The sequence below is a fragment of the Micromys minutus genome (assembly GCF_963924665.1).
Source record: "Micromys minutus genome assembly, chromosome: 5".
In the NCBI taxonomy this organism is placed as follows: Eukaryota; Metazoa; Chordata; class Mammalia; order Rodentia; family Muridae; genus Micromys; species Micromys minutus.
The window spans coordinates 45903075-45930293 of NC_137974.1; the positions used below are offsets into that span (position 1 = coordinate 45903075).

Genomic DNA, 27219 nt, shown 5'->3' on the forward strand with positions numbered 1-27219 from the left:
CGGAATCCGAATGGGAACAAGATTCCCAGGCAATTCCAAAGCTTCAGAGATAGCTAGCAGAACCAGGCTGCACATGGGAAATCACCTGCGGTAGCTTAAAACCCATCAGAAATCAGTCTGGGCACCGTCTTCTTATCCCGTGAAGAGACTCTGAGTCTGAGGTCGGTTCCCTATTAGAGTGGTTTTTGAGGTGTGGCAATTGTCTGAATTTGCTTTCCCTTACCGGGTCTGGTGGTTCAGACTGCAATCCCAATGCTTAAGAGGTAAGGCATGAGGACCACTCTGGACTACATGAGGAAGCTTTCTGGGGAGGAATTTCTATTTCTTAAAATTGAGTGGTGCTGCTGCTCCTGGTGGCAGTTTGACCACTACACTTAAGGAAATTACCGGCTGAAAATAGCTCACCCATCCTGGAAAAGCCACACACACAGTCTGGCCACAGAGCCAGCTTCCAACCCACCCATGATTCTCTCCAGCAAACTGCCCGAGACTTGTCTAGTTCTCCCTAGGCCACAGAGACTTGTGCAGCAAGACTGCTTTCGACTCCCAAGACATACGGGTGTCCCTTTCTGATAACCATGCTTCACGTCCTAAGCCTCCCTTTGTATAGAGGCAATTTCCTTTTGGTTAAGTTCATTTGGAGCCTCCCCTGTAAAATGTGCCCCTTGGGATGGAGGTCAGTCCTCCAGGGCAGAAAATGGCCAGATTCTGAGCGAACTGGCTTTAGGGGCGTGTCACACTAGCCCCTGAACCAGCAGAACAAGGCTTTCCTGTGTTCCATATGGTCGGCGGCCCAAGACCTTTCCCAGCCTGAGGCAGGGGAAAGGGACGAAGGAAAAATGGCACCTCGTGGGTGGGATGGTGATTGAAAGTCGCCTAGCGTCCTGGGCCCTCTTGATTCTGAATCATCCCACTTTATCGCCAAGTTCTGGGGGAAAAAAAGCCCCAAACAAACCAGGGAATCAAACAACTGCAAGCCATGCTAAACCTCGCTACACTTCGCGGGGTATTCTGTTGTCCCCGGTCGGAGGGTGGTGGGGGTGGGCATTGTCCTGGAATTCGCTCAGGTGGTGGACGCTGCGCCGGAGCAGCGTCAGAGGTGGCACCTGTGCCTCTGGCACGGAATACTGCCGCTTAGGGTGGTGCCGGAAGACTGTGCTAGTGGCCTGGGGGACGGGAGGGGATCTCTGCAAAACGTTTTCCACGTGATGTCGTAGCCCTATGTCAGGCTTCTAAAGGCGACCCGAGTCAGTGCCACGAATCTCCCGCCAGCCGCTGTTGGCTCCTCAAGGCCTTCGCATCCCGCTCGTCACCACGGACTAGCGTTCACGTCTCCGCGGTGGCGCTTCTTCCCGCGCTCCGCTCGGTGGTGCAGCTCAGACACCTGCTCTGGTCCAAGTAAGGCACAGCTCCGGGGTGGGGCGGTCCTGCCCCCGGCCCACCTTTCTGCGCACCTGCCTCCGGGGCGGGGCGGAGCGGGGCGGGGCCGGTGTACTGGCGCAGGTCACCGTTCGGACGCTGGAGGGGGCTGTGGCTCTCCGCCGTTCCCAGGCTGTGCCCAGGCTCCCCCTGCCGAGGGCTCGGCCCAAGTCCGGGGAGGGGCGGTGGTGGCCCGCACTTCCCGCTCACCAACCTCGGAGGAGGCTGGTCCAGGCGCGGGTGCAGCGGCTGCGGGGAGCCCGGCGAAGGTGCGGGGCGGGGACGCGGCCACCGCCCGCTCTGCGCCGCTCCTCCCCACGCGAGTGGCACTCGGGCCGGGCGTCGAGGCGGCCGCGGCGACCCGGAGCGCGCTCCCCACCCACCCCGCCTGCTCCGCCCTCCCCTCCGCCCCGCGCCACCTTTGATGGCTCGGACCTCGGCCGGCCGCCGCCTGCCTAGCTCGCGCTCCCGCCGCCAGCCGCCCGCGGGGACCCCTCGCTCGCCGCCGCCGCGCCCTCGCCAGCCCTGCAGCTCGCAGCGCGCAGCCGGGACCCGGAGCCGCCGAGGTAGGAGGCGTGCGGCGAACAATGACCGCGGCGGGAGGGCGGCCGCCGGGGTGGACCCGGCCGCGGCGGCAACTTGTGCGAGTCCCCGCGCCCGCGGCCCTGGGCGCCGGCCGAGCTGGCCGCGGAGTCCGCGGGAACGGTCTGTATTGTAGCCGGCGGCCGCAGGCCCCGCAACAATAGCAGGAGCCGCGATTCCTTGGGCACCGGTGGAGCTCACCTCCGCGGACCTGGGTTACGGGGCTCTGAGCTCCTGGGTTCCCCCTTGGCTTCCCCTCCGGTGGCGCCCCTCCCCCGCTTCCTCTCATCCCACTCTGCTCGGTGACAGCGCCCCCGACGCCTCTTCCGGACCTCAGGCTTAAATCTGGGCTGTGGAGGTCGGTCTCCGAGGCTGCGCGGGTGCCACCGTGCCGCCGGGTCACTGCAGCTCGCCCACGCGGGGCGAGAGCCTCCCGGTGGGTGACAAAGAGAAACACGCCCTCCTAAGTTAGATCTTGTTTCTCTTTGCTCTGTGCCTTATGAAGGGGAAAGTTTTCTTTTTTCCTTTTTGAAAGCACAGGATATATATTATTTTTTGTGTGAGGGGTGGGGAGCTTTCAGAACTTCCGATTGTGATTTTTTTTTTTACGATTTAAGTTCGGGAAACTTTAGCCTCGTGATCCATCCGGACCCCCATGAGTGAACGTCTTATACCTTAGGGGTCGTGGAAGGGTACCAGATTCCTTGATGGGACCCTGAAGCCAGCGGGTGGTGGGGATTTTCTAGAGTCCCCTAGAAAAGAAGGAGGCAGGGCTCACAAAGGAACGAGGTTTGAGGAGTGCTGGTGAAGATGTGGGAGCAAATAACTGCCTCTCATCTGGAACAGTTTACCAGGCTCGGGCTCTCACACCCCTCCCCCTCCGGAGTTCGGTGGCCTCTGGCTGTTTCATTTATTTTCGTTTCTGCCTTCGTCGGTGCCAGTTTCCCGCGTTTGATTCCCTTAACTCTGGCCCTTGCCCATGCTTACCCCCCACCCCCACCCCAGACTTCCATCCCTTCCCTCCCTCCCAGTAGGCAGTATTTTCTGACCATAACCTCGACCATGGGCCTCGATGGGCCATGTAGATTGAATGTGCTTTGCACGTGGGGACCTCGCCAAGCCCACTTCAGAACATTCCCCTGGCGTTGTCTTGCTTTTCTTTTTCTATCTGAACCTGGAATGGAGAACGGGAGTGGGGGTGGGGGAGTGGGGAAGCCTTTTGGATTATGAAAGCTTTATTTAGTGAGGAGTTGATTGGTTTGGTGTTTTAAGGCTAAGGTGGGGCCCTTCTCAAATCCCTGCCCCTCAACCCCACCTTTCTTGCTGGTTTTCCCTCAACCCCACCTTTCTTGCTGGTGTCTTAAGCCTCAGCTTTTCAGGTGGGTGGGTCCCTGACAATGCGTGTCTTCCGTGGGTACGGCTTCCACACAGCCCGCTTTATATTCCTGCAGCATCGGTCTGCAGCAAGACACTAATATTGGACCTACTCCAAGCACAACGAAACGTTTGTGTTTTTAGTATGTCTGGCTATTAGCTCTGCTTCTGGGTAAAATAAATAGAAGCGTTATTGGGCAGTGAGTCGCTGGTGTAGATAGTGAGCAGAGGTCTGCCAAGCCCACAGGAAGCTAGAAATACTTGGTCATCGATGAGGTAACTACCTCCTCATGGTTTTGGGGTGCGTGCAGAACAGTGGAGTGCTCCTCTGTCTTGAGATATGCTGTTAAGATTTAGAACTTCTGTAAGTTGGGATCCCCTTGAAGTTAGGTATAGGATGCAAACATCCCCTCCCCACCCCATTTCCCTTTGTGATAGGATCTTAGAGTGTATCCCTGATGGTCTAACTGGAGATCTTCCCGTCTCAGTCACCCCGAGTGTCAGGATTACTGATAGGTGTGTGCACGATGCCTATTTTTAGTGTACTTTTCTCTACTGACGGTCTCTTATTAGGCATTGATATTGGGATATTCTTTTGGGACAGTTTTTGTCTTGTTCTTCCATTAAATTTTCCAAGGGAAAATATCTAAAGATGAACATTGAAGATAATATTGAAAAGGGCGAGAAGGTGTGGGGGTGGCACATAGGAAATCCCAGTGTCCTGGAGGCAGAAGCTGGTTGGGGGGGCTCATAAATTTAAGGCCAGCCTTAACTCCAATCTCAGTAACATAAAGGGGGGGGGGGAGAATGCCTAATAGTTTAATAAACTTGGAAAAACGAGTGGATGTTGGAGACCGCTAGATGGGAAAAGGAAAAACTGAGTTTTTGCATGCTGGTTTTACTTTGGAAAACTAGCCTGGTAATACTCTGAGAGGACCAAGGAGACGATGACCTTGTAGATTTAATGTTTTCTAGCATGATGCACTCACTGGTCATCTTAAAACCAGTCTTTTGTGACTGGCTTTGCTTGGTGCAGAGAATGGTTTAGCATTTTTGAGAACTCCTCTCTAACAGAAGACTCTACAGTACAGAGAGGCTCTCCCAGGCCTGTGGCACAGTCCCGGCAGTCCAGGTCTGGCAGGGATTCCCCGCGTGGGTGCCTTGCCTGGGAGAGAGGAGGAGGGCCTCGGGAGGTTTGGTATTTTTGATGGATAGGAGCTGTAGGCTTGGTGGGGTGTTCGTCCTGGGTTCTGTCCCTAGCTTCCAATAAACCAGGTGTGGTGGCTCATGCCTGTAATACTGGCCCTCCGGAAGTGGACGATCAGGTGTTCAAGGTCAACATTGGTTCTACTTGCATAATGAGTTTGAGGCCAGCTGGGACTGCACACAAGTACACACAGAAAGAAGAGGGTTCTCCCAGCAGACTCTTGAACACAAGTAGTTGAACTGCTTTTTCTTGCCCTTTAATGGCTGACATTTATGCCGTGGTATTACTAGATTGTAGTCCTCTGGCCCTCCATGACACAGGTTTGGCTGTTACCCTCTTTAACCACTTCCATGTGGCCAAGGTAAGAGCCAGATGGTTTCCATTAAGATTACTGGAAATGCCAACTTCTCCATCCACTTATGGCAATTGCTGCCTTTGTTTTTAAATCAAAAAGCCCCCTGTGGGAGATGCTCATTTTAGTCGAGAGAAATGGACTTTTAGTGGAGATAGCCTGCCCTTGGTTTGAGTCAGTAGAAAATGTTTTGGAAGGGATGCTTTGAACAAAGTGGATGATTGATACATTGTTTAAACTTGGTACTCTGAGCTTGTTACTTGTGAAAGAAAGAAAGGACCAGCATACCTCTTGACTGACATTGAGAGCACATGTTCATGAACTTTCAGTGGTGTTTGGATTCTGCTGCGGTACAGAAACTATAGACTTCAAGACTTGGAATTAATGTGGGATTCATCATTTACACAGAAACTTATGTGCTAACCTGTCACTTTGTGTATACATTAAAAAAAAAAAAAAAGCCACAGGCCCAACTAGGTTGCCTTTAGTGAATTCTGCTATGTATTGATAAACCCAGTATGGCAGTAGTAACATTGTTTTGCCTGAAGACTTTTGGAGAAACACTTTTCATAAAGGCGATTTATTATTAACCTCAGAGGAAGACTTAGAAGTCAGTAGTGTGATACTTTCAGCTTTCCCTTCTCATTTGTTATTTCCGGATCGAGGCTAGTGCCTGGAACATGGCAAGCCCTTGGTAAATGTTGAGTGAATGACCATGCCTAGCTTTTAATGCTCTTTTAAATTAGTCCCTGGAATTTTTTTTTTTTAAATGGGATACTTGACCTTACCATGGATAGGCAGCAGTTCTGGGGATATAAGAATTTGGTATTTTACTTTATATTCACTTCATTGTAATTGAGCAATTTGGTCCTTAAAACTGGCTGACCTGTAAAAGACACACTCTTTTTTTTTTACATGTACATAAAAATGATGGAATGAAAATATGGGGAAAATAAAACTTACCTGTGACCCACTACCTCTTATCAATTGCTTGTGTTAATATCTGGTACCCTTTAAATGCCCCCCTTTCATCCTCTTGTTTCTCCAACTGGAATGGATGTTTCCTCCCTTTCTTGCCTGGATAAGGCAGCTGTGTTCTGCACTCCCTTCTTGTATGCAAAGGCTTCTGGGATTGTTTTCCTTCCTGACAGCACCGCCTCCTGGAATAGCACATCTGTCCATAGTCCTCTCTTTCTGAGTTCCCTAAGGATGGATTGTGGAGATTTGGAATTCTCAGCGGCGGATCCTGTGATACCCATCCAGCTGACTGGCATTTCTGAGTGGTCTAGCTTTTCTTTGGTACATGGTGTGTGTGGGTGGGTGGGGGTGTCAGTTTTTTTTCCTGCTTTATATTTACTCCTGTTTCTCTCTCTCTCTCTCTCTCTCTCTCTCTCTCTCTCTCTCTCTCTCTCTCTCTCTTCCTTCTCTACTTTCTTAGCCTTCCCAGGTGGCTCCTTTCTGCTCCTCGGTGATTCTTAGAGGACTTGGCTTGTGATACCAAGATGTGGTATTGAGATCTATCTTGGGCCACCAGGTTGTTTGTGAGATTAGTGTTTATTTAGAATTATTTACTTATTTTATATATGTGGGTACACTGTAGCTGTCTTCAGACACACCAGAAGAGGGTATGAGATCCTCTTACAGATTGTTGTGAGCCATCATGTGGTTGCTGGGATTTGAACTCAGGACCTTTGGAAGAGCAGTCAGTACTCTTAACTGCTGAGCCACCTCTCCAGCCCCGAGATTGGTGTTTATGAACAAAGCTCCAAAGATCATCTGTAGACAGGTCTTTGTGTGGAAGTATGTTTTCACCATTTCTGTTGGGCTCATGAGGAGTTCCTTGAAGAGCCACTTGTTTTACATTCCCACCTGCTAGGCTCTGTGACTCTTCCTTGTCTGTGCTTGGAATTGTCAGTCTTTTCATTTTAGCCCTTTAGAGGGATGTGTAGCAATAGTGTGAGGTAGTTCTGTTTCCTGTTTTCCTGATGACCCCTTGGAATGGTTTTGTTTCCCTGTCAACTGTATGTCTGCTTTTTTTATGCCTTCTACATTATTGTTGTTTTGGGGTGTGGGTGTTGTCTTTGGCTGTATTGTGTACACTTGTCATTCGTGAACTGCAGGTACCCAGGACCACCTTGGCTTACAGCTGTGACTCTTTACACCTTTGGATACACGTTTGTCCTTCCAATATTTTCATCTGTTCCTGTATTTTATCCTCATCACCTTTTAATTCTTTATTGTATTTTTATTGCTCGTGTGTGTATATGGGTCTGTGCGAGAGTGCGCACGTGCGCACGTGGGAGCATCCACAGATGTGCATGCTGGTGCAGTGTGATGTGTCAGTCAGAGGACCACTTGCAGGACTCAGTTCTCCCTGTTTGTTATGAGAGCTGGTAAGCTTGGCAGCAAGAGCTCTTACCTGCTGCACCATCTTGCCGGCCCATCTTCATTGTGCGTTGGTGTCTTTTGAAGAGCAGACATTCTTAGCAAAAATTTCACACCGTCTGGTTGCTGGGTGTATTGGTGGTCAGGAGATGTATGTAGCTTTGGGAAATAACAGTTGTATGCAAGGAAGGGGATGACTGTGGCCGTGCTTTGGCTGCCATTCTTTATGGGGACAGTTTTGTTCTTTCCTGAACAAATTCACCGGGAAAGATGGGAGATGGAGAAAAACACAAACAAGAAACCTGCTTATTTTGAAAATAAAAATAAATGAGAGGTAAACAGATTTTTTTTTTTAAAAGAAAAATTCAAATTAGGCTGTGTCGCTTCACAGATGGAAGGAACATGAGAAAGAATTAGTTTTTAAATCAATTAAAAATGAGAACGAACTGGGACCCTGGACAAAAGCAAGTTTTAATATTCTATTTTTAAAAAACTCATTGGTAGCCCGGCGTGATAGTGCATGCCTTTAATCCCAACGTTCCGGAGGCAGAGGCAGATAGATCTCTGTGAGTTCAAGGCTAGCCTGTTCTACAGAGTGAGGCTACATAGAGAGGCCCTGTCTCAAAAGAAGAAAAAATCATTTTTAAGTCTGTGTATGTGCGCGTGAGTGTAGGTGCCCACAGACCCAGAGGCGTTAGGGGCTCCCAGGACTGGAGTTACGAGCAGTTGTGAACACCCCAGTGTAGTTGCTGGGAACCTGGGCTTTCCCCAAGAGCAGTACATCCCCTGAAGCACAGAACCAGCGGCACTTAGGTGCTTTTGGTGGCCCACAGCTGACTATTGGTTCCCAGGTTCCCAGCAGTCTTCCTGGCATGGCATTCTCTAGGTCAGGTAAGTAACACGAGACCAGGAAGAATGTTGACCATTTTTGATTGTCCTGTCCACTTAATATAAAATGACAGACATTGATGAGATCTTCAGCCTATCAACAGAGGCCTTGAGTGATGGGAGGAAGGCTCTCTGATCAAAGGATCCAGTGTCTTTAAGGAAGAGGTCCTTTTTGTCCTTCTGCCCTGTCATTCTGAGTATGTTGCTTTGTGCCCTTGGGCTTGTTACCTCACTCTGGGGTTTGTTATATCAACAGTGAGTGGTTTGGGCTCCTTGAAGCTCCTTTGTTGCTGAGAAATGCCTTCCCAGAAGCCCCCAGCAGCTGGGAAGTTTGCTGATGGAAGTTCCAGGGAAAGAGCCTGGAAGACTAGATGGGATTGCCTGTGCCACAGCAGCTGTATTGTGGTTTGGGTAAAAGGAGAACAGAGGTAGAAGATGAAGTCAGAGCCTGTAAGTGCGTTGTAAAGTCCTATAAGCTCAGTGCACCCATGCCTGCCTTATTAAGTAATATTAACCTGTGCCAATAGTGCATTTATTTACTTTCTGGTCCTCCTTGGGTTGGGCTATACTGAAGATTCCCATTCAGAACATTATGGTAAGAATTTATCTTTCATCTGCCATATAATACTGTTTTTGAGAAAATGGTTTTCTACATATTTTTCTGTTAGAGTGATTCTTTGGGTGTGATAGTTAATATCAGTTGTAAGCCTGGTGAGATCTTCAACCACCTGGGTGGGAAATGGCCTCAGGGGGATTATGTTTATTAGGTCAATTGAGGTGGGTAGACTTATCCACTGTAGGTGGTGCCATTCCTTAGGCTGAGTGGAGAGAGGAAGTCCAGTAGCAACATTCATTTCTCTTTGCTTCCTCACTGGGGTGGGATATAACCTGCTGCTTCAAGCTTCTGCTGCTTTGGCTCCTAAGGTGGATGCTTCTCCTCTTGTGGATGCTTCTCTTTTGGTGGATACTCCTCCTTTGGTGGATACTCCTCTTTTGGTGGCCGCTTCTCTTTTGGTGGACGCTTCTTGTTTGGTGGATGCTTCTCCTTTGGCTCCTCTTATGGGTGAACTGTGACTTGAAATAAGCTCCCTTCCCTTAAGATTTTGTTGAGATATTTTGTCATAGCAACAGGAAAAGAAACTTAAGACAATGGAGATATGCAGTCATTCTGAGGAGCAAACTGCTTTTAAGTACTGTTTGATGCTTATTCAAACCATGCAGCTTAAACATCTTTGAATCTGACTTCTTTTGGTGGTGGCCTTAACTCACATCATCTTAGAAGGACCTTTAGCAGTTCAGATCACACTTGGAACAACGTGGAATTCTTTAGACGAAAGAGGTGGTCCTGGCCATTTCTTCCACCTGGGATAGCACTCTCATGAACAATTGTGTGGTGTAGGGGTCGTGAGGACTTTCCTCTGGGGCTAATACATTTTCCCCTGTATGCTTCCAGGACCTCAGTCCTGTAGCATCAGATTGGGGCTGGGGACGAAAAGCACCCTTGACTGCCGGAGGGTGATCAGAGTGTGGGAAGTCCCGTGCTCTTGTGTTTGAGTTGCTCGTGCTGCTTGGAAGTTGGTGGAACCCTTAGGAAGTGGAACTTTGCTGGAGGAAGTGGGCTCCTGTGGTTAGTCCTACTTCCTGCTTGTTGTCTGTTACCTGTTTCTGCCATGGTGAAGGGTCCCACCTATAAACTCTTGCCACTACCTGTGGCCAGATGGACTGTACCCCTCAAACTGTGAGCTCAGATAAGCCCCTCCTCCTTCAAGTTGCTTCCTTTTGGGCGTTTGATCACATAACAAGGAAAGAGACTCACAGAAGAGCTTACCCAAATGAGACAGTGATGATCTTACTGAATTTGCTTGAATATTTATCCATGAAAATGAATTGCTGCTTTGCAAAACTAACTTTTAAGGCTTTGAGGATAGTGAGCCAGCGGTTCTCAACCTTCATAATGCTGGGGCCCTTTAATATAGCTCATGTTGTGGTGACCCCCCCAACCATAACATTACTTGTTGCTACTAGATAACTGTAATTTTGCTACTATTACAAATCATAATGTAAATAAATACCTGTTCTGCAACTCTCAAAGGGGTCTTGACCTACAGGTTGAGAGAAACCCTTGCTCTAATCTTGGGGTGTTTAGCTTGTGCTCACTTGCAAAAGTCGTCTTGGCTGGGCTTGTTGACTCTTCATATGCCCTAACAGAAGGTGGGGGAGGGTCCCAGAATTCTCACTTGACTCTCTAGCCATTGCTCCTAACACTTGCTCCTGTATGCAGGGTTACCCTAATTGCATAGTGTCCTGGGGAGGGGCTAGAACACGTAGCCAAGAAAGACTGGGAGAGGAGGGCTCATCTATGTGTCTATGAGTTATTCTTTATCACTACTGGTGTAGCCTTGTTGGGGAGAAGAACCCACACCCCGGTAGGTAATGGGTCGCCTATGTTCTGTAAGGAAGCTCAATAAACTCATAGGTCCCCATAGTGGAGTTCAGTAGAACTGTGTCTTCTTGTTAGGACCTTAGGAGGAGGGGTAGACATTGTTACTTCTCCTGGGAAGGAATTTTAGCAGCAGTTGCAGAGAAAAGCCCTGCGTACAAGACTTGTAGAATGTAGACCAACAACATTGTTATCTTTTCATTTAATTGATACAATCTTTCAAAAAAAAAAAAAAAGCAATCAAGGAGACTGGGGACATAGCAGTGGTAGAATGTTTCCCTAGCATTACCAAGAAAATCTACCATCACCACAAATAACCCCCGAGGGGCTGGGGAGATAGCTCATGTGATAAAGTGCTTGTCTTGTAAGAATCAGGTTTGATCTTCGGGACCTTTGTAAAGACAGCATAGTGCAATGTGCTTATAATCCCAGCCCTGGGGAGGTGGAGGCAGGTAGGTCCTTGTGCTAGCCCATTTAGCCCTGTGCTAGCCCATTTGCCCTGCTCCTTTTGCACCACTTGTCAGTGGTCCTGTCACAGTGTTGCACATAACCATGGAATGAGCATCTCTGTGTCTTTTATTTTTATTCCAAAGGACAGAAGCCTAGTTTGAGCCCTGTGAAGCAGGGTGGGGGAGGCCTTAGTTCTTGTTTAGCTTGCAGTGGCTGACCAAGCAAGAGCAGAGGCAACTCAGGAACCGAGAGCTGGCTGGCTGCAGGGTTTCTAGCCCAGTGGTGTGGTGCCTTGTATCTGGCCGTTGCTCTTTCCTGGACATCAGCATCTTTTGTTTGAAGTTTATTTCTGTGTGTGCACATGTGTGCACGCACGTGCACGTTCACCTGTCCATGTGTACAGTTGCCCGAAGATGACAAAAAAGGGGATCTCCCAGGAGCTGGTTGTCAGCCACCCAGTGTATGTGCTGGAGCTGAACTCATGTCCTGTTCAGGAGCCACCTGTCCACCCCCCTTCTTTGTGTTTTCATAGCTCTGGGAAGAAAAGTACAGTCTTGCTGGGATCCAATGCCAAAACTGAGTTTGAACCCCCATTGTTTGCTGTTCTCTCCAGGATTAACCAGAAATGAGCCCTCTTGGGGTGGGGAGTGCCTGTCAAATGGTTTGTGGAGGTTGCTGTGGATTATAGGCCTGCGCTGACCTCAGTTGCTTTTCAAGGTACACAGAATGCCTAGGTACAGATAAGGAAAACCGAACCATACTGCAGAGGGGTCTCAATAGGGGTCTCCCCCAATCTGCCAGCGGGTTGCAGAAGCTGCGGAGTTCATGATCACACCACTGTTTAACTTTAGTTATTAACTTATTTATTTAGGGCTCCTCACTTTCAGGCTTCGAACCTGCTATGTAACTGAGGCTGCCTTATGTCTCCTGTCTCTGCCCACCAAGGGCTGGGGTCACAGGTTTGTGCCACCACACCTGGACCTGACATCCTGTGTGAGACTGTACGTCATCTGTAATGTGTCGTCTTCATAGCAACATTCTCCCAACTCATATTCACACCTGCCGGGGACAAGGAATGAGTTAGCATCTGCCCTGAGTGGCTCAGAGCGGCTCAGAGCATCCCTGTGCATCTAGGAGAAGATTGAATGTGGTCAGCGTAGCCGCCTGCAACCTGAGGGAGTCCCACATGGTAAGGCCCATCCCCTGCCCTGCTGTCTCCATTTGTTACAAGTACCGGTGACTGAAGTTGTTACTTCTCTCAGTCCTAATCCATCTTCAGCAAGCAGGGCTGTTGTGCGATAATTCCAGTGTGTTGACAGGAAAGATATCGGTTGGCACACACAAGCCTTGGCCATCCATCAAAGAGGTGATGTCTGTTTCTGACTTCCTGTGGCACACCTTGGGAGGACACTGTTCAAAAACACAGGCATATGGGCATGGGGATGCGGCTCATTTGGAGAGCGCTGTGCAGAGTTCAGGATCCAGGGACACTGGTGTCATTGTGCACAGCCACTCTCATGTGTGGCTTTGCCGTCAGTGAGTTCCCGGATGTCAGGAGCCACAATGTCTCAAGCTTCAGCCATAGATTTCCGGTACTTTGGTTGATTGGCAAAAGTCTTATGGTGGACTTGTGGGTAACCTGCTAATCCCAATACAGTTTAGACTCCAGGAATTTTCACAAGTTGCAAGTGGTGCAAGGGACACTATTGTAGATGTTGGGACACTGTAGAACAGAAAAGTCTTTGTGGACATGTACGAATGTACATACATATGTATATGCATATATGTGTCTGTAGGCATACACACATATCCAGTATCTGATATTGAAAGGCATGCTAACCGTGGGGTGCCTGATCAAAGGTGCTTAGTGCTTTCAGAACTTTAGAAGAAAAGCTCAAGCAAGGGGTTTTAAAGGTGAGCAGTTTCTTTCTTCTCAGAATCCCTCGGACAAATACTCTTAGGTACTTTGGGTACAGATATAGAAAATCTGTCACTTAAAGGATGAAGCCATTTTGTCTGTCAGCAAGTTATTATTGATCATCTGTACCCTGTGCAAGAGGGTACGTGGGTTGTGTGTGTGTGTGGTGTGTGTGTATAAGTGTGTTTGTATGGTATGTGTATATGTGTGCATGTATGATGTATGTGTATATATATGTATGGTATGTATGTATGTTTGTATGGTATGTGTATGTATAGTGTATGTATATGTATGCATGTATGGTGTGTGTATGGTATATGTATGTATGGTATGTGTATATGGTGTATGTGTGTATATATGGTATGTGTGTGTATGGTATTCGTGTATATGTATGGTATGTGTGTGTGTATGTATATGTATGTGGGGTATGTGTATGTGTGTATCTATGTATGGTATATATGTTTGTGTGTGTGTTTATATGGTGTGTGTGTGTATGTATGGTGTGTGTGTACGGTATGTGTGTGTGTGTGTGTGTTTATATGGTGTGTGTGTGTATGTGTGTATGTATGGGGTATGTGTGTATGTATGGTGTGTGTGTATGGTATGTGTGTGTGTGTGTGTGTTTATATGGTGTGTGTGTGTATGTGTGTATGTATGGGGTATGTGTGTATGTATGGTGTGTGTGTATGGTATGTGTGTGTATGTGTGTGTGTTTATATGGTGTGTGTGTGTATGTGTGTATGTATGGGGTATGTGTGTATGTATGGTGTGTGTGTATGGTATGTGTGTGTATGTGTGTGTGGTGTGTGTATGGAGTGCTCGATGGAACCCACAGTCTCATCTATGCCAGGCACGCATTCCATGGTGGTCCACATCTGAGCTCCTGCATCTAGGCTCTTTTCCAGCCTCAGCCTTTGGGAAGAATGTGCATGGGGTATGACACAATAAGAGTTCCTGTCTCTAGAATACGATGACAAGTGCTGATTGTTAGGGAAGCCGGAGATACAAATGATGTGTTTGAATAACTTGCTTATGAAGGTTCGTAAAACCAGCACTGTAAAAAGAGAAGATTTGAAAAGTCAAGAGAGCCTTCAGGCGATTTAAGAAGTGGATATATTTCTTGTTAAGGCAGAAATAAAGTGAAATTGTAAGGTTTATAGTAGGGTTCTTGCCTTTGATCTTAGCACTTAGAAGTCACAGACAGAGCTCTGAGTTTGAGGCCAATTTGGTCTATATAGAGATTTCTAGGCTAGCTAGGATGACATTGTTTCAAAAAACACACACATACACATACACACATACCTCCTTCCCAATCAACCTCTCTTCTACTTAAAACAAAAAACCTTGAAAAAAGTATATATCTGGTCTACATTGATGGCTTAGTGGTTAGGGTATATACTGCTCTTACAGAGGATTTTTAAGGAAAAAATTTGAAATATGCATACATGCATAAAGCATGTATAGTTAAAATTAATGAGGACCACTATATTAATAATTGTCGAGGTGACTTGTCTGGACATGTGTCTAGAAAGCAGGGCATGTGCCTTTCCAGTCCTGTGTGAAATCTTTGTGCTGCCCCTGTTGGTTAGTCTTCAGTTCACTGTATTCTGCCCTCTCCCGAAAGTCTTGTGCTGAGTCACAGCACAGCCTTTGAGACTGGGCTCTTGGAGGGGCAGAGTGTCTGGGACATGCTTCTAAGTCTGTCGAGGGCTTAACTTGCTTCGCTTCTCTTGCGGTCATTTCTAGTGTATTATGTGGGGCAGCACGCTGTGTCTGGCCGTTCTCCCGTGTTGCTTTCAGTGGGCAGTTCTGAGTTTGTTTCCTGTAAATGCACAGCTATGGTGAACACAAACATAAGTGCTGACGTCTCGTGAGCAAATATCTACCATGACAGCATTTGGCAACTAGTATTTTGTTTTAATGTTTTTAAGCCATTTTCAAGGGTGTGTAGTAGTATTTTATGATGGTTGTTTGTTTGTTTGTTTTTTGAAACAGGGTTTCTTTGTGAAGAAGACCAGGCTTACCTCGAACTCACAGAGATCTGCTTAGATCTGTGTCTTAGGGTTTCACTACTGTGAAGAGACACCATAACCAAGGCTACTCTTATAAGGGCAACATCTAATTGGGGCTGGCTTACAGGTTCAGAGGTTTAGTCCATTATCAAGATGGGGGCATGGTGAAATCCAGGCAGGCATGGTGCAGAGGAGCTGAGAGTTCTACGTCTTGTTCTGAAGGCAGACAGGAGAAGACTGGCTTCCAGGCAGCTAGGATGAGGGTCTTAAAGTCTACCCCCACAGTGATACACTTCCTCCAACAAGGCCACACCTCCTAATAGTGCCACTCCCTGGGCACCATGCCCTATCTCCTGAGTGATGGGATTAAAGGTATACACTACTGCCTCACAGTTAAAATACAGAGAAAATAAGTTTAAAAGGGGCTTCTGTGGGCTGGAGAGATGGCTCAGTGGTTAAGAGCATTGACTGTTAAGGTCCCGAGTTCAAATCCCAGCAACCACATGGTGGCTCACAACCATCTGTAATGTGATCTGATGCCCTCTTCTGTTGTGTGTGAAGACAGCTGTAGTGTACTTAAAATAAATAAATAAATAATAAATCTTTTTTTAAAAAGAGGATGCTTCTTTGTAGTGATACCTTAGTTTCCTGGTGTGTGTGGCAGAGAAGCCTCTTAGAGCAGCTGCTCAGTGGTTGCAGGGGGGGGGGTCATAAAAGGTATGTGGAAACAGTTCCATTTGTATCTCTGTGAGCAGAAATACCTGTCAGAAATGAGCAAGTCAGTCTTGAAGGTGCTTAAGGAAATATAGGTTAAATTTCTTGATTGACTTGGTAAGTTCCTACCTAAATGTTTAGTGCTAATCAACTTATAAAGGAATTATAAAATTGGGTAGATGTGGAGAAAGGGCATGGGGGTGGAGCTGTGGGGGGCGCAGCTGAGCTGGGTTGGCAGGGCTTTGGGGGGCGGAGCTGTTGGGGCATAGCTGAGTTGGGCAGGGCTGTGGGGGCGGAGCTAAAATGTGAGGGGCGGAGCTGTGGGGACTGTTTATGGCCCTTTTACAACTTCAGTCACTGAAAGTAGTAAATAGCCCTCTGTAGTCTTTGTGGGTTAGGACTCTGGGAGTGGTCTTTGGACGGCCTTGAGTTCTGGCTCAAATGTTTGCAATAAAGATGTCAGCTAGGACTGTAAGATTCTTTGCCAAGGAACCTCAAGGGGCTCGTGGGCAGGGTGGTCATTACAAAAAGGTGGATGGGAGCTCGTGGTGGAGTGAGCATCCTCGAAGAGGCTCTGATAGGAAGTGTCGAGACATTTATGAGCTAGTCTTGGAAGACCTAAGCTGCCACAGTGTGCGTGGCCATAGGGCCAGTCACGGTGCAGTGGGAGGCGACTTAGAGGGTGGCACTAGGAGGTAAGACCCAGAGGGTGTGATTGTGGAAACTGGCTTCCAGCCACCGGAATGTCCCTGTGGTCCTGTGAAGATGTTCAGTTCTGAGTGGCAGTTTTCACCTGTATTTTAAAATGTAGCCTATTCAATACTGTATACCACAGTACGACCCGTGAGCTCTAAATAACTTGCTTTGTGATCAGTATTTTTATATTTTAGTATTTGCTTTGTGTTTTTGAGACAAGGTCTCACTAGTCTGGAACTCACTGAAATTTATTTTGAAAGACTCTTATTTCTCATCCCATGTTAGAGGGCCGGGCTGAGCCGTCAAACTTAACCCTGCTGGACCTGGACTGAGATCCCTTCTTCTTTGTCCAAGCATGCTTGGGGGAGGGGCATCGTCTTCATCAGGTGGTTAGGCCAAAGAATTCTCTGTGTGGCTTGGAAGTTGAAGGGTGTAAAATTCCCTATTGAGTGGTATGCTCTGGCTTCTGAGGTGGAGAGCTCGGGTCCGTTCAGAATATCACATCTCAAGTCACACGGTGTCTGCTTAAGTAAGAACATGATACCCAGAGCTGAGGGTGGCATGCAGTCAGAGGCTTCATTGACTTTTCCAAGTCACTTCCGCGGGGCTTGAGAGAGATGGTGTATGCAGCCTAGGCTGGCCTCCAAGTCCTGACTCTCCTGCTTTTTGCTCTCAAGTGCTAAGTTGACACCCTTGTGTCACCGCACAGGGAGACCCCTGTGCTGCCTGGGCTGCACTGTTTACTTTTTTTTTAAAGATTTATTTATTTATTTTATATATGTATACTGTAGCTGTCTTCAGACACACCGGAAGAGGGCATCGGATCCCATTACATACCATGTGGTTGCTGGGATTTGAACTCAGGACCTCTGGAAGAGCAATCAGTGCTTTTAACCACTGAGCCATCTTTCCAGCCCAGAGAGATGTACTTGGATTGCAGGTGTGTGTTACAGTAGATTTAGTAAATGCAAACCAATAAAGCCACTTTGGAAATGTTTAAAAAGATGAAGTAATCAGGCAAGATGCACACTCTCACCAAACTCGGAGCCCAGATTCCTTTCTCCTTCCTGCCTGCCTTATTTAATTTTCTTTCCTTAAAGTTTTAAATATATATATATATATATATATATATATATATATATATTTTTTTTTTTTTTTTTTCTGAGTAGCTTTGGGTTCACAGAGAAAATGGAGCAGAAGTTAGTTCCCATATCAGTCCTATTATAAACATCCTGCACTCTACTTAATTAAAAAATTTTACAGTGTTTCCTTTTTCATTTATAATCTAGTCTACATACGTTTCGTGGCTTTCTTTCCCCCCAATAATCTTGCTTCAGTAATCCTTAAATCAACAACGATTAAGGTCAAAGGTCTCTTCAGGTCATTTCCTGTTGACCTTTACTCAGAGGAATTTGGCTGTGTTCCTGTGATGGAGAGGGTGACTTGCTTTGTGATATTTATCCTGTGGAGATTCCCAGGGTGAGTTTAGAAGCCTGTAGGGCCCTGGAGGGCTTGGCCCCTCCCATCTCTTTTTATCCTTGGCTTCTTTCCCCCTCAGTGGCGTTTGGTAGTGGGGTGGGGGTTGGGATTCACTTTCTATCAAGGCTTCTGCCTTCTCAGCAGTTAGAGCCTGAGCAGCGATGTTTTCCAGCACAGTCTTGAATATGAAAGCTTGCCCTACTTAGGTCAGAGCCTGTCTCTGCAGCTAGCGCTCCTGTCTGCCAGTGGGTGGGGGTGGCGGGGCAGCCCTGGGCATGGAGACCTTTTTCTCAGGGGTGTCAGCAAATGTGTCTTTCCTGAGTTTTAGGAGATGGTATACTACCTTTTGTGTGTTAGAAGGAAACAGAACCTCAAACCTCTCAGACCTGAGCTCATCTAGCTGCCTGGCGTCATGAAAGCATGTCGCTTGTTTATGTTCTCAACCTTCCTGTGTGTGTGTGTGTGTGTGTGTGACTACGTCTGACATGTTTCTCTGGATGGCAGAGGCCAGGTTTGTCTCTGGCAAAGTCAGGAATGCTTTAGCAATGCTCTAGCAAGCTGGGAGAGCTCCAAGAGCTTAAAAACAAATACCCTTTCAGACTGGGAAGAAGAAAATGCCTGTTTGGTACTATGATATCATACATTAGTGACTTAGAAATTAAACTTAGCATGGCCTCTTTAAACGCCAGTGATTATGGCCTTTGGCTTAATTTAGAGTAAATTGCCAGATTGTGGGCTACCTTCATGAGTCAGTCTGTTGCAGGCCCCCCACCCCCGTATGTACCCAGGTAGGGAATGGCACCTTCAGAATATTGAAATTAATAGGCAGGAAGGCCAGAGAGCTCAGGGAATTGGTGAGTGCGTGGGTGTGCTTGTGCGTGAGCGTGTGTGTGTGTGTGTGTGTGTGTGTGTGTGTGTGTGTGTGTGTGTGTGCACGCGCGCGTGCGCGGGCCCTCGAGTTCGTGTGTGCCAGTTGGCTGGCCAGATAGAGTGTTGGAGCCACGCGTAGGGTAGCTGAGCAGCCGGACTGTCTGCCTGGCAGGCCGTGGGCAGTGTTTCTCGGACTGATTCGGGGAGAGGAATTAGGAGCGGTTTTTATTCTAGATGGAAAGATTGGGGAGTCTGATGCCTTCTGCAGATGTGTACAAGAAAAGATGGGGTTGTCCCTCAATAAGTCTGGAGGTTTAAGACTTGCACTTTGTATTTGGTTAAACAACAAAGTAGCGCATCTGTGGCCCTCCATGTGTCTTTCCTCCTGCTGCGAACTTTCTGAAAGCTTTATTGGTCCTTTAAAGAACTTAGATTTTAGCTTAATAGGAAACAAGCCCCACCTACCAGTTTTAAGTCCTTTCTCTGTGATCCGACCATTTGCTTGAGGGGAAGGAATCTAGAGCTACAGTCTGGGCCAGGGGCTTGTCAGAATTGTCTCCAGGTGGGACACTGTTCCTGCTTCCTTGCTGTCCAGGATCTTGGAAAATACTAGAAACTTGGTATCCTTGAAAGTGTTAGTCTCTTTAAAATTTTGCAGTTGTATAATTTGGCATATAGTGTGTGTGTGTGTGTGTGTGTGTGTGTTTGCTGAATTGTATTGTGTAGAAGGTCAAGCAACAACCTGTGTGTGGGTCTTTACCTTCTCTTTGTTTGAGACAGGGTCTCTTGATTTCAACACCTTAGTGTCATTTTCGCCTGCCCAAAAGCTTCCAGAACTCAGGGATTATAGATGCCACCACTGGCTTTTGTGAGCATTCTGGGGTTTGAGCTCTGGTCTTCATACTTGTGTGGCAAGCTCTTTTACCCAAGGAAATAAAACCTTTTTTTTTTTGAGAAGAAGAAAACAAAAATTCCGTTCATAGTGCCATGGAGAAAGAGTTGATTAGAGTTACGCATGGTGAGTTGACTTGAGGAAGGACTGGTCTTCCCGACTGCAGCATTTGCCATTCTCACCCATGAAGACAAACCCAGCAGCACTGAGTGCGGTGCTGGCCCCTCTTTAAAAATTATTCTTCCAGGACTGGCCGCATCGCTCAGAAAGGAAGGTATCTCCTGCCAAGCCTGATGACCTCAGTGTAGTTCCTGAGCCCTCATGGTAGAAGGAGAAAACGGATTCCTGCACATTATCTGACTCCCACAGTTGCACGGGTGCACACACACACAAACACACACACAAAGTAATCGTAAAAAAAAATTCAGAAATATCTATCGAAATGGTAGCTCAACCCACTTTTACATTGGGCCTTACTGACCTCTTAATAAAATGCCCAGAAAATTGGTCCATGTTCCAGAATACAGATTTAAGTTTTTTGTGATATTTTTGCTTGTATGTGATGCACATTATGTGTGTGTGTGTGTCTGTCTGTCTGTCTGTCTATCTGTCTGTCTGCGTATGTGGAGACCAGTGGTCACTGTCCGGTGTCTTTCTCTGTCACTTTCTAGCTTTCCTTTGGAGCTGTTTCTCACTGACCACAGAGATCATAGTTTGGCTAGACTGGCTGTTGAGAGAGACCCAGAGATGTTCTGGTCTCCACTTTCTCAGTGCTAGGGTTACAGCCACAGGATGCTGGGGTTGAAGTTCAGGTCTTCACCTTAGTTTTCAACCCCACCCCCATCCCTCTGTTTGTTTGCTTTTGTTGTTGTTTTTTACTATGCTGGGGATGGACGCCTATGTAGATTTATGTTAAGGCTTTATGTGATTGGACAGGGAGAGGTAGGCGGAGAAAAGGTAGGAAAAGGGGAGAGGAAGAGAGAGAAGAGGGGAGATCAAGATGGATGATGAGCTGGATCCAGGTGGACTTAGTTGGTGATAGGTAGCTATGAATATTTTAAGGATTTTATAGGTCTTTTATCTTATATGGAAGGGCAGTTTTTATCTTTGTCCATTGGATGTAACCTTATTGTATAGAGGATTTATGGATTGAGAATTGAATATATAAACCTGTATGAAAAGCTATTGGGCTTTAGAGTCATGTTTGTATTGGGAGATGGGGTAAAGAAACACGCTGGAGCAGAAGCACCAGGGCAGGCGGAGTGAAGCGCCTGGGAAGGGGATCTGGTGGAGAGCGTAGCCTGCGGAGTGAGACCACTGGGGCCGATAGATAAGTCATCATTTTTTAAATATTTACCACAACACACTTAGGACCTTTCTACCACAGAACCACCTTCTTAACCTCTCATTCTTTGTACCTCTCTCTCATTCTTTGTATCAGCAAAAGAAGGGCACCGTTAAATGACCGGTACATACCTATTAATGGTGTCTGTTGTGTGGCTTCGTCAGCTGATAGGAGCAAATCTGCATCAATATCCTTGATATTCTGAAAACACCTGCTGTAACAAGTCCCAGAAGTGAGGTCAGCAGCTAAAGTGTGTTGTAGGTTTTTCTTCCCTCTTCCCCCAAGCCAAACTGTATCCAGCTTAGTAGAAATACTTTTCATAGATAGTCACGGTTCAGACAGGATCTGGCAAACAACCATATACAAGTGCTTCTGGATTTCTGTCTTGCACAGGCTACCTGATCACAAAGCCACAGTAAGCTTCAGCTTCTTTGCTGCGTTGTCCAAGGGCAGGTGAGGGCTGGCAGTTCACCCCCAGGATGCTGTGGGCAGTTCCTCACGAGCCCACCCTGACATTTAGAGAGGGGAAAGGAAGGTGGAGTGGAGACAGAGAAATGTCTTAGAGATGTGACTGCAAAGCCCAGATATGGTGCTGGGAAGTCAGGTCCCAGCAGGGCTTGGAGGGTGTGTGGGATGTGGGTGTGTGGGGTGTGTGTGTGTGTGCGCGCACGCGTGCGCATGTGAGTACTTGCCATGTGTATACATATGTGTCTCTGTGTATGCATGTATGTGCACATGCATGTATGAGTCAAAGTGCCGTCTGTTGTTCTTCACCTTTTTCTAGTTTTGACAAGTTCTCTTACTGGAACTGGAGCTCTGAGATTCAGTCAGACCGGCTGACCGGTGAGCTCAGAGATCTGGTCTACCCCTCCCCAGCACTAGCGTGATTAGTATGTGGCACTGGCTTTTTGTATGAGTGCCTGGGGTCTGAACCCAGAGCCTCATGCCTGCTTGCTGAGCGCTTCACCAGCTGAGCCGTCTCCCCAGCCCAGGTCTCCAGTTGTAACAGAGGTAATTAAATCTGTTGATGGTAGAGAGGGAGAGGACACAAATCTGTGTCTACATTAGAGAAACTTATTCTGGGAGCCAAGAGGATATAGATCCCGAGAGACAGTCTGTTAATGACACCCACACCCATGAAATAGCAACAGCAAGCAGCCCCCCACTCCCACCTCACTTTCCACCCCCACTTTGAGGGTCTGCTTGCCTTTTTTTTTTTTTTGGAGACAAGGTCTCTCTATGTTGGTTGAATAGGCTAGCTTTAAACTCAGATCCACCCCCTCTGCTTTAATTTTATAATTAAAAGCATGCATGACTATGTCCTCCCTTGAGGGTCTACTAGGATCCAGATATTGCTGCCTTACTCTCTGGAGTTGATGGCTCGTGTGTACTTGCTTTTTTGTTTTTTGTTTTTTGTTTTTTGTTTTTTTTTTTTTTTTTTTTTTTTTTTTTTTTGTTTTTTACAGGCTTGAAGGTGATGTTCCCTTTGTGCCAGGAATGGTTTTATAAGACTTTACAAAGGGTTAGTTGTTTATTAATGCTCAGCACCTTCCTGGAGTCACCACAGTTTGCAGCTGGCTCAGCAGAAGAAGAGGAAGTAGCTTGTCCAGGGTCCATCTCTGCAGGGGAATAGAGGCTCTGATTTAAACTGGGTCCATCGCGAGCTCCAAGTGACTAATGCTGCCCCCACTAACATCCCTCCACCTCTCCACACCCCAGACCCCACAGTTCTGTGGGGATGTCTTGCCTTTTTGAATCTGATTAATCAGATGCCAAACGGCCCCCCCCCCCCATTTTCTCTTTGGAGTAAAAGTCTTACAGTGTGGCCCAGAAGGTCCTGGAACTCTCCCTAGGTCCAGGCTAGCCAGGAACTCACAGGAGTCCCCCTGTTGTAGCTTTCCCAGTGCTGAAATGACAGGTATGAGCCACCACACCTGGAAGATGCCTTTTTTGTTACTTTCTTAATTTGTATTGATTGATTGAGTGAGTTAGTGATAGGTAAGGTCTCCTGTGTCCCAGGTTAGCCCCTGTCCTTGTCTTAGTTAGGGTTTTACTGCTGTGAACAGACACCATGACCAAGGCAACTCTTATAGAGGACAACATTTAATTGGGGCTGGCTTACAGGTTCAGAGGTTCAGTCCATTATCATCAAGGCAGGAACATGGCAGCATCCAGACAGGCATGATGCTGAAGGAGTTAAGAGTTATACATCTTGTTCTGAAGGCAGACAGAAGACTGGCTTCCAGGAAGCTAGGATTAGGGTCTTATACCCCACATTCTAGCCCACAGTGACACATCTACTCCAAGGTCACATCTACTCTTAACAAGGCCACACCTCCAAACATTGCCACTCCCTGGACCAAACATATTCAAACCAAGATCTTGTAGTGGACTACAAGGATGAGGTTCCTCCTTCTTCTTCTCCCAAAACCACACAATTTGAACTTCCTTCTCATTAGTTGGAATTGAACTGTCAGTTGTATACATCTGTTGGGATTTTTTAAAACCTGCCTGTCCTTGGCTCATTTTCCTATCCAATTGTGTTTTTCTCATCTAATATTTGGAGTTCTTTGCATATGAAGACTTGCCATTCGCCCTTGCATCCCAGCCCTTGCTGGGGCGGTGAGCCTTTGGCTTTGTCTTGTCGGGCTTTTAAGCCAGGTCTGGAGGGCTAGAGAGATCTTCGGCAGTCTGAGGGCGGTTTAAAAGGAAGTCACGAGTTCTTCTAGAGCCTTATGGCTTGTCCTTTAAATCTTACGTCGGTTCAAACATTGAACTTGCATCTGGCTTTTCTTTCAGTAATGATGGCTAATAATGACGCTGTGTCCCCCACAGTAAAAGGCAGAGTGCTGTGCCGCCGGTATGGGAGCTGCCGTGGCTACTGACCACGTGGCCTGTGTACACACTGTGCGTCATTCTCCATGTTGCCCTATTTGGTTTGCCCAGAGTCGATATCTGCCTTGCTGTCCTTCTTCCGCTTGGGAGCACTGCGCTAACTTGTTGCAAAGCTCTGGCTCAGTACTCTTCCTCTGGTGCTCAGCTTTGCCCTGGCTCTGAGGTCATCCGATCCTTTCCAGATTGGACTGGGTGGCTCGTCCTGGTCAGGGGCAGGGATCTCTGTTGACTTAGAGTCGGGATGCCCTTGCCTATAGCCTCTGCCGTCTGTGTCTTCCGGCCTGAGATTTCCCTGTGATGGAGAAAGCCCTTCTTGCTTTGTGGAGTGGCAAATGCTTTGAGATGTGAATTTCTGGGAACAGACGACTAATTGAAGCCCACTGAAGAAGTTAAAATGTCCAGGTTCCCTGTGTGGGACCTACCGGGCAGGGAAGATTATCAACATGCCACCTTTACAGGGTGGTTCTGGTGAGGAGGTTCGTTGAGCCAGGGTTGGGAGCACATCTTTGGGACTGTGAGACACTGCTCTTAACTTAAGTTTTTCCTAGAAATAATGAATTTAGAAATTTTAGGGGAGTGGTGTTGGCAAGATGATTCAGTGGGTAACAAACGGCATTTGTTGTTTACCCTGAGTTCAGTCTCCATGATCCACCAGAACCAGCTTCTACAAATTACACTCTGGCCTCCACATGGGATGTGTGTGTGTACACAGGCGCATGTATGCACATGTCTACCCCCCCCACACACATTAAATACGATACAATTTTTTGATTCGGTTGTAAGAAAAGTATCTCCAAAGGTCTCACTACCTATTAACGGCTTAGTCAGTTACTCAGGGGACACTGCAGACAGTGGAGCCCTCAGAAGGCGGACCCTAATGTGCGCTCTTTTAAGTTTTTGTTAACAGCAGTCCCCTGAAGGGCACTGTCAGACCCGGGCTTAGCCCTTCTCTGTTTTCTGGGATATAAGTGGTCATTCTTCTGTTTTGTCTGGGATTGCCTAATCATGGGATGGAAATCTCCAGAGACGTGAGCATAATAAACCTTTTTTTTCTCAGTGAATTTTCTCAAGTATTTCGTTGTGGTTAAGGTTAGTGGATCAATATGTGTTTGATTTTTCTGTGTACTTTTTTCCTAAATAACTTGAACATTGTCAACTGATTTGTTTCATTTCCCCCCCCTAGTTCCTATGATTTGGTCATCAGATCTTCTTCTTCTTTTTTTTTTTTTTTAAATTTTATCTACCTAACTTGACTTTGATTTCTCCTCCATTTTCTTTGACATTTGACCTCATGGTAGCACTAATAGGAGCGGTCCTTAGGGAAGGCTAACTGTCCTGTCACTTTCTGATATATTGCAAACTCCCGTCTTCTCCATAGGTATTCTGTATGAAATACTTCCTGTTCCTTACATTGTCTCTGTTTTGGGGTGCCCCTGCCCCATTTTTGGTTCTGACTCTTACTTTGCACGCGGTCTTTTAAAACATGGAATATGTACATGTGATTCTTAGTTGTCTGTCAGAGATAGGTATTTAGAGCTGTCAAAATCAGATCGAGACTTGTGCATAAAGTTGGGGTCTCCCTTGCCCATGTCCCCCAGAAAGCAGTAGGGGAGCCACCCATTTGGTTAGCTTGTCACAAGAAACTTAGATGTGGGGTTGTGCATTCATAGAGCTGTAATTCTGGCAGCCCTTGCCTGGAGTAAGCCTGAATAGGCTTCGTGTGTTCTAGAAGCAGGATAGAGGAGGGGCTGTGGGCTGTGTTGTCGTGAGTACAGTCTTCCTAATTCCTGTCATTCCATGTCTCCTTTTCAGCCCCAAATCCCACGTTCTTTCTTCTTGGGTCTGGTGTCTGTGAGCTTTTGATCTCTCTCTCTCTCTCTCTCTCTCTCTCTCTCTCTCTTAAATAAACCTATTTTTGAGGGTAAGCCGCTCTGGGAAAGCTCTGGGATATATTCAGCCTTTTTGTACTTCCATGTCTGTACTAGGATAAGCCACAGGGATGGGAGGGGCCATCTGAGCACCACTGAGGATAGAAAGCCACCCTTGACTTCCCTATCAAGGGTCCCTGGACTCTCTTGTCTGCCCTTGTCTCTAACCCTTGCTCCCTGCCCTTTATTATATATGAGTACACTGTAGCTGTCTTCAGACACACCAGAAGAGGGCATCAGGTCCCATTACAGCTGGTTGTGAGCCACCATGTGGTTGCTGGGACTTGAACACAGGACCTCTGGAAGAACAGTCAGTGCTCTTAACCACTGAGCCATCTCTCCTTGCCCTTTCAAAAACAAAAACAAACAAACAAAAAAATCAAGTTTAATAGTTTCGGTGGTAAAAATGTTATAGCCATGAGGTTTTGTTGGAAGCTCATCTTATTTTATGAAGATCTATGGTAGAAAAACTATAGCTTAACATCAAACTGATTAATAATAATAAAAAAAAATCTATGTAGAAACTGCAAGTATTGATAGATTCACTCAGAATCAACTTATTTGCTTCATGCTCCACTCCGTTCCAGCATTTCACGTGGGTGATGTGTTTGAGACCACCTCTGAAATGCACCCACATCTTGCCTGTTGTCTGGGTTTTCTACTGGTTCCTGTCTTTCTGCCTCTTTCTCTGCAGCTGTTTTCACTCCCGCTGTGGGTGTCAGCCAGCCTCAGTCAGTGTGTGAGGTTTCTTCTGGGTGGGACAAAGAGAAGATGTTCCCTGTGGGCTTCAGGCCCTGGAAATCCTGCAGGTCTCCCCTTGCTGTTGGCTGTGCAGGAGGGGAAAAGCTGGAGGGCTCCAGTTCTGATTAACCTTGAGTGAAGTGGGATGTGTCTGCCGCTCCCAGGAGCTTGGTGTTGTTGAGCCAGAAGTGAGGGGAGGAAGGAGAAGCTGGTAGGACGGTCAGTCAGTCGGGTGCCATGGGAGTGGGCAATGGAGGCAGGGATGGTTGGGCTCCGACAGGCAACTGAGTAGTTGCTGGTCTCCTTGGAATTTCCTCCATAACTTTACCTTCCCAGAGCTTATAAAGCAAAGACTAAAAAATCACGAAGCTGTCCCAAAAGAGCTCACAGCAGCTGTGGAGACACCGATATGCTTAGTGCCACCACATAAAGGAACAGAGAACTATTTTCATTGAGCCCGTCACCTGTCCACCCTGCTTCACTGTACGGAGACTGGGCAATCTTGCCTTTTGGAAGTGGAGAAGCTGGAGAGAAGGGGAAGTGAGCTCATCACCGGCTTTGCAAGACACTGCTGACTTGTGCATTTCTTTCTACGGGATTCTGCCAGGCCCTTGACATGCATTTCAAGGGGG

At 47.2% G+C, this 27219-nt stretch overlaps 1 protein-coding gene across 2 annotated transcripts in view; it reads left to right on the forward strand.

Moving 5' to 3' along the window:
- The first annotated feature begins 1683 nt into the window (after positions 1–1683).
- The window catches only part of FARP1 (FERM, ARH/RhoGEF and pleckstrin domain protein 1), a 231483-nt gene continuing 205947 nt past the window's right edge, over positions 1684–27219 (forward strand). For both annotated transcript variants that reach the window (XM_080917047.1, XM_080917048.1), the window contains exon 1: positions 1684–1985. The gene's annotated coding sequence lies outside the window, so the exon portion shown is untranslated. The remainder of the gene's footprint in view (positions 1986–27219) is intronic.